Genomic DNA, 11,387 nt, shown 5'->3' with positions numbered 1-11,387 from the left:
ACTATGTTGGTTCATCTACTTCATGGATTTGGTCTTCTTCGTAGCAGGATTTCAGGCAAGATGACCATTAACTTGGATAACACTACTAGCTCTTCTTTGCTAGTTGTCTCGATGCTATCGCAATGTCGCGCTACCTACCACTTGTTTATCAAGCCTCCCAAATTGCCATGATAATCCTCTAACCTTTCCACCATCCCATCAAACCGTTGTTTGGCTATGTTACTGCTTGCTCAGCCCATCTTATAGTGTTGCTAGTTGCAGGTGCAGTGCATGTTGTTCCATGTTGGGACATGGATATCATGGGATATCACAATACACTACAAAAAAAATACACTTCCGTGATGATACGTGTTTGTCATAGTAGGTCACGTTTTCTGTAATGCATGTACATGCATGACAATTTTCCGACAGAATCAAGATAGTCATACATGTGCTGTCATAGAAGTGTTCCATGACATTACCCAAATTATCATCACGGAAGTGTCCAGTTCCATGATGATAAATCGCGCGTCATAGAAGTGCTTTCGTCAAGGGTGACTGACACGTGGCATCCACCGGTTTTGGATCCGATAGCCTATTAACAGCCCCGGCCAATGGGGATTTTCCATGTGTAAAATCATCATTGGCTGGAGGAAACACGTGTCGGCTCACCGTTGGGATAGATGCCATCCACTCATTGGATCCAAAGCGCCTATGATACGTCGACACATGGCACAGCCCAACAGAGGCCCATTCCTGTGAAAAGGCCGACCCGTTTGACTTGGTCAAAAGGTGGCGGGCCGGTCCACGGCAAGCCTGTTAATGGCATGTTCGCATATAGCCCATTTACAGCCCGCTAACCCAGGGCCCATTTACGGCCTATCCGAATTAGGCTCAGTAGCGTCATCTGGGTCGTCCAATACAATTCCAGCCCGTTTTAACTTCCGGCCCATGTATGGCCCGTGACGTCTTTCGGCCCATATGAGGCCCTTAGTAACCCTCGGCCCATTAACAACCCGTGGTAAAACTGGCCCGTAATGAACAATGTATCACTTTATACCCATTAACGGCCCATTATTCCGTTGGGCCGTTTCCAGCCCATGTTACCTTTCGGCCTTCTCAGGGTCCATTTATTCTTGGGCTCATTTCCAGCATTCGTTTACATTCGGCCAGTTACTATCATTTTCTGCTTGTTGGCCAAATTCAGCCCTGGTTACAGTCGGCCCGTTTGTGGTCCGTTAATATGTTGGGCCGTTTTCATAGCGTCATCAAATACGGCGGTTTAACGACGGCCCGTTATGGTCGGCCCAAAACAAGTCCAGAACTAAAACCACTTCAGAAGTGCTCAAGAAATAATATCCTAGGTACACATAATGCTAGCAAGATGCTTAGCAAGCTTATTAAGTTTCCCTTGTTTGGCACTTAAATCCTCCAGCACTTGCTGTTGCACCAGAAAGTATGCATCTGATTTCTGCAGGGACTTCCTCAGTCCTTCGGCTTCTTGTCGCATAACATCTGATCGATGTCTTTCAACTTGAAGTTGAGACTCAAGAAGCAGCATCGCAAGCCCCCCACCCCCTAAAATCGACTGACCCAAAAGTCGATTCAGTCGACTGAAGTGTAGCTAAATCGGAGCAGCATCGCAAGCAATAGCAAGAGCGAGAGCAACAGCAAGAGCAAGAGCAGACAAGGCAGGGGACCGAGAGCAAGAGTAGAGTAGCAGCGCGAGTGAGAGCTAAAGTAGCAGCATCTCCTACTGATGTGGACATCGCCGCCGAGGGTGCGACGCCATGGAGGAAGTGGCCAGCGACGCCGCCGTGGATGGAGCCGCGCCATGTCGGCTCGGGACCGAGCGCCGACAGCACTGTGAGATTGAATCAAGAAGAAAATGCGGCGATTAGTGTACAACCTCTTTGGTGGCGCCGATTAAGCCGCAGCTTCATCCGAGGAAACGGTGATGATGATGCTCTTCCGGTGGTGCAGGCGAAGACGGTGGTGTGGGAATGGAGGTGGTGCGAAAGACGAGGGGAACGTCGGGGCAGCTCCTTAGAGGTGGAGGACGGGGTGGCTGAACCGATGGGACGACCAGATCAACGACGGATCCGCATCCGGTATGATGGATGAGGGACATCAAGGTGTTGTTGTGGACGACGTCGTCGGGGAAGAGGCTCTGGCTGGGTGGCGGACGGAGGAGGGTGTGGGGCTTCGCGGGTTTTCCCGGCCTCGGTGTACGAATGGGTTGGTAGATGGGATGGGAGTGGGGAACCATGGCTTCGAGACGCGCTTGTCCGAAATGTGGGGTAAGTTTGGAAAGTACCCCCACCGATTTGAGGCGGTTCTTTCGGTTCAGGGGTATCACGGGCATTTCACGTGTCGGGATTTCACTATAGCGTCCTGACCTCAGACGGTCAAGTCTCTGTGCTTAAGTGTCATCCCTAGATTGGTATGCTGACACACACAGTACTCGAGGATTTATAATAGAGGTAAATCACATGTATAAAATAACGTAAATACTATTACCTCAATCCAAATAGCGGAAGTAACAAAGGTTGTGGATTCCCATCAACACCAACGGCAAAGTTGAGTGTAGAAATCGTAACCCTAACGTATCACTTACTCGTCGTAAGAAGTCCTGCAACATGAGACATTGCAGCCACAAAGGGTCAGTACATTGAATGTACTGGCAAATTCACACCATAGGAGAATGGTGAATAAAGGCTATCACTACATTCATATTTGGCTGGTGAAAAAGCTCTATGGTTATTGTTTTTGCGAAAAGCCAATTTTTCCCTACTGCAAAGGAATATATTTTATTTAACTACAAAGTTGGTTGAAAATATTGAGAAGGTTCCTCCAACGCAATCCCAAAATAATAATCATTAACCCAACAAATTATTTAAGTAACGTGATGAGATCAATAGGATAATCCAAGTACCAGAGACTCAAGATTGTCCAGAACCGGGGACACGGCTAATCATAATTAGTTTGTACACTCTGCAGAGGTTTGCGCACTTTTCCCCACAAGACTTGATCGCCTCCGTTGGATTTCTCGCACTACATGGTGTTTGAGAAATGGATGACCGAGACACAGTCTTTCAGAAACATTAACTCTCTACTCCGGGAAGACCATACCAAACCTACAACCCTCTACCTGCTGATCCACCTCTTCAAGAGCTTCACGTAACTTACTCAACTATGCTAGAGCCCATAATAACTTCCATGTGCAGCATGAATAATCTTATGATCCCTTTGAGCCTGGGTGGCGGTCCATAGGAAAATCACACGGGTACTCCGGGATTTCCAAAAATACAGGCAACACTGGGTACTCCAGGTGCCTCAATCCACCTAGATGTGTATTTAAGTTGCCACCTTAAGTTGAACCATTAATTAACAATCTCACATCTGTCATGGATTTCACTCACCCAAACCACGTCTACGAGCATAGCATAGCAAATTAAACAACACGTAGAAGTAACTCCCAAGGGTTTGAATGTAACAGGGTAATAGGTTCTACCACATCAACTACTTCCCAACCCACATGTTAATGACATCCTAATCATGCAATGTTTGAGGATTGGAACTAATGCATAAAAACTGGGTGATAAAGGGGTATGATCAAAGTGTGAACTTGCCTGTACTGTTGATGAAGATGATTCTTACTCAAAACTCTAGATAGTTCTACTCGTCATACTCCGTTCAATCTATCGTGAGCAAGCAGTAGTAACCACACATAAGCAATCACTCAGAATATCGGGAAGAACGAAGAAGACAGTTCGGAAAACATCAAAACCAAGAAAATAACTCTTGCAACATAAAACAATTTCTAACAATACCAAAATTATGTGAATTTGGCCTTATCAGAAAGTTTAGGTCAAGAGCTTCGATTTGCAAAAAGAATCAACTAAATCGGAGTTACGAAACTCAAGTTATGTTTAGAAGAAGTTTGAATATGAATCTAAACAAAATTCGAAATTTTAAAATTTCAAAAACATGTTTGGGTTGGATTACTGGATAGAGGGGATCATAACGAAGAAGTGGGCGTTGGTTTCGTTGGATTTGGACAAACGAGTAAAAAGTTATGGTTATTTGAAAAATCAGGGCCAAGCTGTTTTACGATAGAAAAATAGCTACGATTAAGGTCTAAAGTATAAATACGTAGACTAATTGATAATCTAATTATTATATCATATTAGTCTAAAAATAATAAGCTACGGAAGTATAAGAAGAAAAAAACAAAGAGAGATACCTTTACAAGGCAGAGAAAAGACAACTTTGGAGAGAGGAGACAACTTCCAGAAGTCGCGTCGGAGAGGAGAAAAATATTTTTCTTAAATGAATCTAGTCAAACCAAAATATTGATTTAACCCGAATCGGATGATTTTTGGAGGCTCTATGGGTCTCTATTTATCGGTGGAAAAGAGGCTTAGGGTCAAAGGCTACACAATGTGGGACTAAACGTAAACGAAAATATACGAAACAAAGAAGAAAAGAGGCGGATGGGCCTAAAGGCCTTCGGCCGGCCGCGCGCACATGCGGCTGCTATTTTTTTAAACAAAATTCGGACTAAATAAATGAAAAGGTTGGCTGGGCCTGGCCCATTTAAGAGAGAGAAAAACAATGGGGCCAGAAGCTACTATACTGCGCATGTAGGCGATAAATAAATATGGGCCGCACGTACCGTTTTTTTTAATAGAAACAGAAGGAAAACCGAATAGCAAAGATAAAATAAAAAAATTTATATAGGCATATTATATATCAAAGTTCTCAGAAAAAGATTTTCTATGACATGAACATTTTTCTAGCATTAAAAAAATACACACAAATTCTAATAATTCCAACAGTGCTCCTGCTCTAATAAGATCCAACAAAAATCATTTTAAAAATACCAAAATGATTTCAAATTTAGTTCTCTCCAATTTTCTGTTGTAGGGAATCATGTTACACTAATTTCCATATATTTTATTTTTGGAGAAAATAATTTGAATAAAACTCAAATAACTCCAAATTGAAAATAAATTCAAAAGAACTTTGAATTTAATTCTTTGAAGCTCCAAACTCATATTTCATATAATTTGAAGAAGTCATTTTATCTTCTCTCATGAAAATCATTGAGCTGCATGAAGTTTATGAATTGAAATATTTCCAAATTAAATTCAATTATTTGAAAAGAATTTGAATTCATGGAGATCAGAAAGCAAATATGAAAGTTTGGGAAAGTCCTTTTATTCCCTCTCATTTAACTTTCAAAAAGTTTCGAATTCACTCACTTTCAGACAATCAATCAAACAATCAATCAAATCTATTTATTTATTATAACATTCCAAAATTTAGAATTTTGGGATGTTACAAACCTACCACCCTTAAAATGAACCTCGTTCTCGAGATTCGGAGAGGCTAAAAAGAAATAGGTTAGGTTCGGGGTCTTCTCAAAATCCATCGATTGTATCCGGGGTCTCGGGTGCTACCACCCTTAGAAACATTGTTACGGTCCCATCAATACTCATATACTCCATCCTTATTCTTGATAGGGCCGGTCTTCTCAGATCTTCAGTATAATTTCTTTCTGTGGGCTCTTCCGGTAACGACATAACCTTTTCCTCAATTCTTTTGTCCTTTCATCTTGGTAAGGTTATTCCGAGACTGGGTCTTCCTACCTGACGGGTCTGGCACCAGTACTAAACAACTAATCGATATCTCATGGTGGTCAACAATTTATGGTTTCTCCTGCAGGAAATGGGTCTGGGTTGATCCTCACCGTATAACCTACGGTTGGCAAAAGCTGCCTTGTACAAGGGAAAACTTGCTATACCATTCTAAGGTTTAAACAAGGTTTGATCGTTGTCTCTCTACTATAGGTAAGTCTCTCAGATTTACCATCGCATATAGCAAGGCGAATAATAAGAGTAAGTTGGTATGGTGATCAATCCATCCCGCACCCAAATCATTACCCTGTATACGGTTTAGTGAATCTCGCATTCTAACACTCGGTCATCCTCACAAGCATTGCAGAATTTCTCTTGTCGATGAACCAAGTTCGGTTAAATCCATTAATTCTGCAAGCCAAACAAACATCTATCGTCCCTTCACAACCCTCGGGTTTTGCATTACTCTATAAGATTGTCTGCCGATAAACGTAACTTCTTCCATGGTTTTTCCTTCAGCAAGACTGTGCTTGTTCCTTGGCAGGTCCTGGGGCCTGTGGGTTATGGCCCATCTCATCACTTGTAAACCTTGAGCTCATCCTAGGGGCAACTGATTATTTTCCAAACATCCAGCTTCCTGGCATTCTTAAATCCTTCCATTTGTACTGTCTCTCTTCCTTCTGTTGGTACCAAACTAAGACGTGATTATTCAAACTCATCACAGAGTTACAATCGTTCCATAATACCAACATCATACCTCCTTTATATCCAATAGTAATTCATCTCTTCATCCTCGAGGGTTATCCCACATACGGAAATATAAACTTATACTTATGGAGTCCATACTCCACTTCGTGGTACATCATTATCCTTTCCAGGTTCAAGCGTACTTACCGGGGAATATTGGCCATCTCTGCATGGCACTTCTTCAACTGGGAAACATGAAACACATCATGAACTCCTGACAGTCCTTCGGGTGACTCCAACTTGTTGTCCACTTCTCCCATACGCTCCAAGAGTCAGGATGGTCCTACAAATCTCGGGGCTAACTTTCCCTTAACTCCAAATTGTTTAACTCCTCGCAGAGGGAAGACATGAAGACATGCTCTATCTCCAATTTCATAGACTACCTCCTTGCATTTTTAAGTCTGCATAACTCTTCTGCCTGGACTGAGCTACCTTCAGTCTATCTCGAATCAACTTAACATTCTCTTCTGACTCCTTGATCACATTTTGTCCAAACAACTGATGGTCTCCAACTTCATCCCACATACTCTTGGAGTATCACACATATCGAGACAAAACTCGTATTCATTTTGTCCGAAATCGACTCAGTGGAGTATCCTTATCTTTTCCAGGGGTCAAGGGTTCTTACAGGGTCCTACCACCCTTAAAATGCACAAATCTTCCATAGACCATATTTCTCATATCCTCAGAAATGGTCAAAATCCTTCTTCATAGAGTAACAACTCATAAAATCCATATCAGTACCAACGATGCTAACTTTATTCACTCTCAATTGATTACAATCTCTCGCTTTTCCGTTACATGTCTCAATTTCAACACCTCAATATAAAAGCAAATGTTCTCACTCCTACTACTCCATTTCTTTTGTTGCAAACTCAACTATCTAGCACAAGTTTCCTTCTCCTTGGGGCATTCTCTGGCAAAGTGCCCTGCTCTATTACAACAAAAACATATTACTTCTGAAAAGTCTTGAGGCTTCCTTTTTGGGCAACTGCTGAGGTAGTGCCCTGACTCCTTGCACCTGTAATAGGTGGTATGACTCAGGTCCTTCCTGGTATCCAATCTACTTCTCTTCGTGGACTTTTCCGTTCCAATCATGGATTCTATTTCTTGTGGGTCATACTCTACTTCCTCCGTGGGAATTCTACTAGATCCCCATTCAAACAATTTTGAGAGATGTGTCCTTCTTCTCCACATGAATAGCAAGACTTAGTGCAGGGTTTACTCGGGTCCTCTTTAGGTGTGTCCTCCACATCTTCCTTCATCACTGGTTCTTCTAAAATTTCCATAAGGGCTCCTTTCTTTACTTCTTTCTTCTGCTGTACGGTCCTTCGTACCATGTAGTAAATGTGACACTGAGTAGGATAGTGGGTAATCCCTTCACACAAGAAACAAGTAATCTGCCTAATTGGGCATTCTTCAACTGGGTGACTTCCTTCATAATTAGGGCTTTCATCCTTGTGTTCTTTATGGGTGTGTCCTATTTCTCCACAAATCTTGCATGCACAAGGTTTCCTCATATCCTTTCCATAAGGCTTCAACTTCTGAGACACAAGGTGAGTCTTTGCAGAGTCAATTTTAATTCTCTCCAAGTGGTTACTCCTTGCCATCCATTCATGGTTTGGTACATCCTCCACAAAGTAGCAACACCTCTTTCAAAGCACTGAAGAGCATGCTGGGTCATATCATTTCCAACTATAGGGTTATTCTCCATGTGATCCTCCATGTTCTGAATCCATCAGTCTGTCTCCAACTGACTCATCGGGTCCCGAAAATACAAGCTCATCTCCATTCATCCTCTATTGGGTCCATGTGGGTTTGGGGTAAGATAAGAGAGAGGGAGAGGGATGCACACAATACAAACAATGGTTTTGAAAAGACAGATTTTATTGTGGGTGTTGGAAAAACATCAAACAAATGACAACTCACAATCATTGCATCTAACGTAGGTATATAACAGGGGTTTGGTCTTCTAAAGGTCAATAAATCTTGAACGTCGCCAAACTCTTCCAGTTTTGTTCATATCTCTGATGGGCTTCTTCCGATCATGCTTGTCCTTCTCAAGTTCTTTTGCCAGATCATCTTTGTTGACGCGAAGTCTCTCGTGACATCCTTTAATATTTCTGGAGTGGCGTTCCAACTTCTGGGTTTCAACATCCTTGGCATGAACCATGGTCCTACTGTCCTTAAGTTCTTGACAAGTCTCTGGTATATCGAGGTTTTGCTCCTCTAGCTTGGCTAACTTTAGCTTCTGGGTTTTGAGTTCTTCACGAAATGATTCCTTGTCATATACAGCTTCCTACAAGTCCATCTTAAACTTCTCGATGTACTACTCCAGATTCTGGCGATACACCAGCTAAGGTTAAAACTTCATCTTACTGATAGGTGCTCCATCATCCTTCTTCCATCCAATCCTTCCGAAGAAATGCCTGCTTAACTCAGCCCGGTGACAAATAGCATAAGCGGGCGATGAAATCACGGATAACCATGTTTCTGCTCTTGACATTTCCATGAGCTATCATTCCATAGTTGATATCTCCTTCCTTAGAGTTTTCCAAACTTCGAGTTCTCATGCTCCTTATTTCAGTATTTCTCCGATACACCTTGATCCCGGTATTGATAGCTTCAATAGTCTGCCAAGTTCCATAAGGGGTGCCTTCCTAGGTCATACAAATCTGGAAAATTCTACATGGCCTTAAATTCTCCTAGTCTTCGGAGTCTTCACCCGTTGTAGTTTCCATTATTATAATGCACGATAAAATCCTCTTCATTCCGAAATGATCTTACTTGTCTGATATCTTGTACTTCTTGGAGTGGTCTCATCAATCGAATCTTCATGGTCAAAAGGGAAAAGGGGTATGGTCTCACTAAAAGGAATATTTGAATAAGCTCCAAAGATAAGAGAGGTAAAAGATCTTTTAAAATTAAGTTTTAGAGAAAATCTTTCCTGTGGGCTTGCCAATCTCAAGGGTCACATCCTACAGTCAACATGTGCTCTGATACCATCTTGTAGCGACCTGACCTCAGATGGTCAAGTCTCTGTGCTTAAGTGTCATCCCTGGATCGGTATGCTGACACACAGTACTCGAGGATTTATAACAGAGGTAAATCACATGTATAAAATAACATAAATACTATTACCTCAATCCAAATAGCGGAAGTAACAAAGGTTGTGGATTCCCATCAACACCAACGGTAAAGTTGAGTGTAGAAATCGTAACCCTAACGTATCACTTACTCGTCGTAAGAAGTCCTGCAACATGAGACATTGCAGCCACAAAGGGTCAGTACATTGAATGTACTGGCAAATTCACACAATAGGAGAATGATGAATAAAGGCTATCACTACATGCATATTTGGCTGGTGGAAAAGCTCTATGGTTATAGTTTTTGCGAAAAGCCAATTTTTCCCTACTGCAAAGGAATATATTTTATTTAACTATAAAGTTGGTTGAAAATATTGAGAAGGTTCCTCCAACTCAATCCCAAAATAATAATCATTAACCCAACAAATTATTTAAGTAACGTGATGAGATCAGTAGGATAATCCAAGTACCACAGACTCAAGATTGTACATAACCGGGGACACGGCTAATCATGATTAGTTTGTACACTCTGCAGAGGTTTGCGCACTTTTCCCCACAAGACTCGATCGCCTCCGTTGGATTTCTCGCACTACATGGTGTTTGAGAAACGGTGACCGAGACACAGTCTTTCAAAAACATTAACTCTCTACTCCGGGCAGACCATACCAAACCTACAACCCTCTACCTGCTGATCCACCTCTTCAAGAGCTTCACGCAACTTACTCAACTATGCTAGAGCCCATAATAGCTTGTGGCTGCACACGGAAGTTTGTAGCATGAATAATCTTATGATCCCTTTGAGCCTGGGTGGCGGTCCATAGGAAAATCACACGGGTACTCCGGGATTATCAAAATTACAGGCAACACTGGGTACTCCAGGTGCCTCAATCCACCCAGATGTGTATTTAAGTTGCCACCTTAAGTTGAACCATTAATTAACAATCTCACATCTGTCATGGATTTCACTCACCCAAACCACGTCTACGAGGATAGCATAGCAAATTAAGCAACGCGTAGAAGTAACTCCCAAGGGTTTGAATGTAATAGGGTAATAGGTTCTACCTCATCAACTACTTCCCAACCCACATGTTAATGACATCCTAATCATGCAATGTTTGAGGATTGGAACTAATGCATAAAAACTGGGTGATAAAGGGGTATGATCAAAGTGTGAACTTGCCTGTACTGTTGATGAAGATGATTCGCACTCAAAACTCTTGATAGTTCTACTCGTCATACTCCGTTCAATCAATCATGAGCAAGCAGTAGTAACCACACATAAGCAATCACTCAGAAGATCGGGAAGAACGAAGAAGACAGTTCGAAAAACATCAAAACCAAGAAAATAACTCTTGCAACATAAACCAATTTCTAACAGTACCAAAATTATGTGAATTTGGCCTTATCACAAAGTTTAGGTCAAGAGCTTCGATTTGCAAAAAGAATCAACTAAATCAGAGTTACGAAACTCAAGTTATGTTCAAAAGAAGTTTGAATGTGAATCTAAATAAAATTCGAAATTTCAAAATTTCAAAAACATGTTTGGGTTGGATTACTGGATAGAGGGGATCATAATGAAAAAGTGGGCGTTGGTTTTGGACAAACGAGTAAAAAGTTATGGCTATTTGAAAAATGAGGCCAAGCTGTTTTACGATAGAAAAATAGCTATGGTTAAGGTCTAAAGTATAAATACGTAGACTAATTGATAATCTAATTATTCTATCGTATTAGTCTAAAAATAATAAGCTACGGAAGTATAAGAAGAAAAAAACAAAGAAAGATACCTTTATAAGGCAGAGAAAAGACAACTTTGGAGAGAGGAGATAACTTCTAGATGTCACGTCGGAGAGGAGAAAAATATTTTTCTTAAATGAATCTAGTCAGACCAAAATATTGGTTTAACCCAAATCGGATGATTTTTGGAAGCTCTATG

The sequence above is a fragment of the Triticum aestivum genome, chromosome 4A, assembly GCF_018294505.1.
Source record: "Triticum aestivum cultivar Chinese Spring chromosome 4A, IWGSC CS RefSeq v2.1, whole genome shotgun sequence".
Lineage (NCBI taxonomy): Eukaryota > Viridiplantae > Streptophyta > Magnoliopsida > Poales > Poaceae > Triticum > Triticum aestivum.
This window is presented reverse-complemented; position numbering follows the sequence as displayed.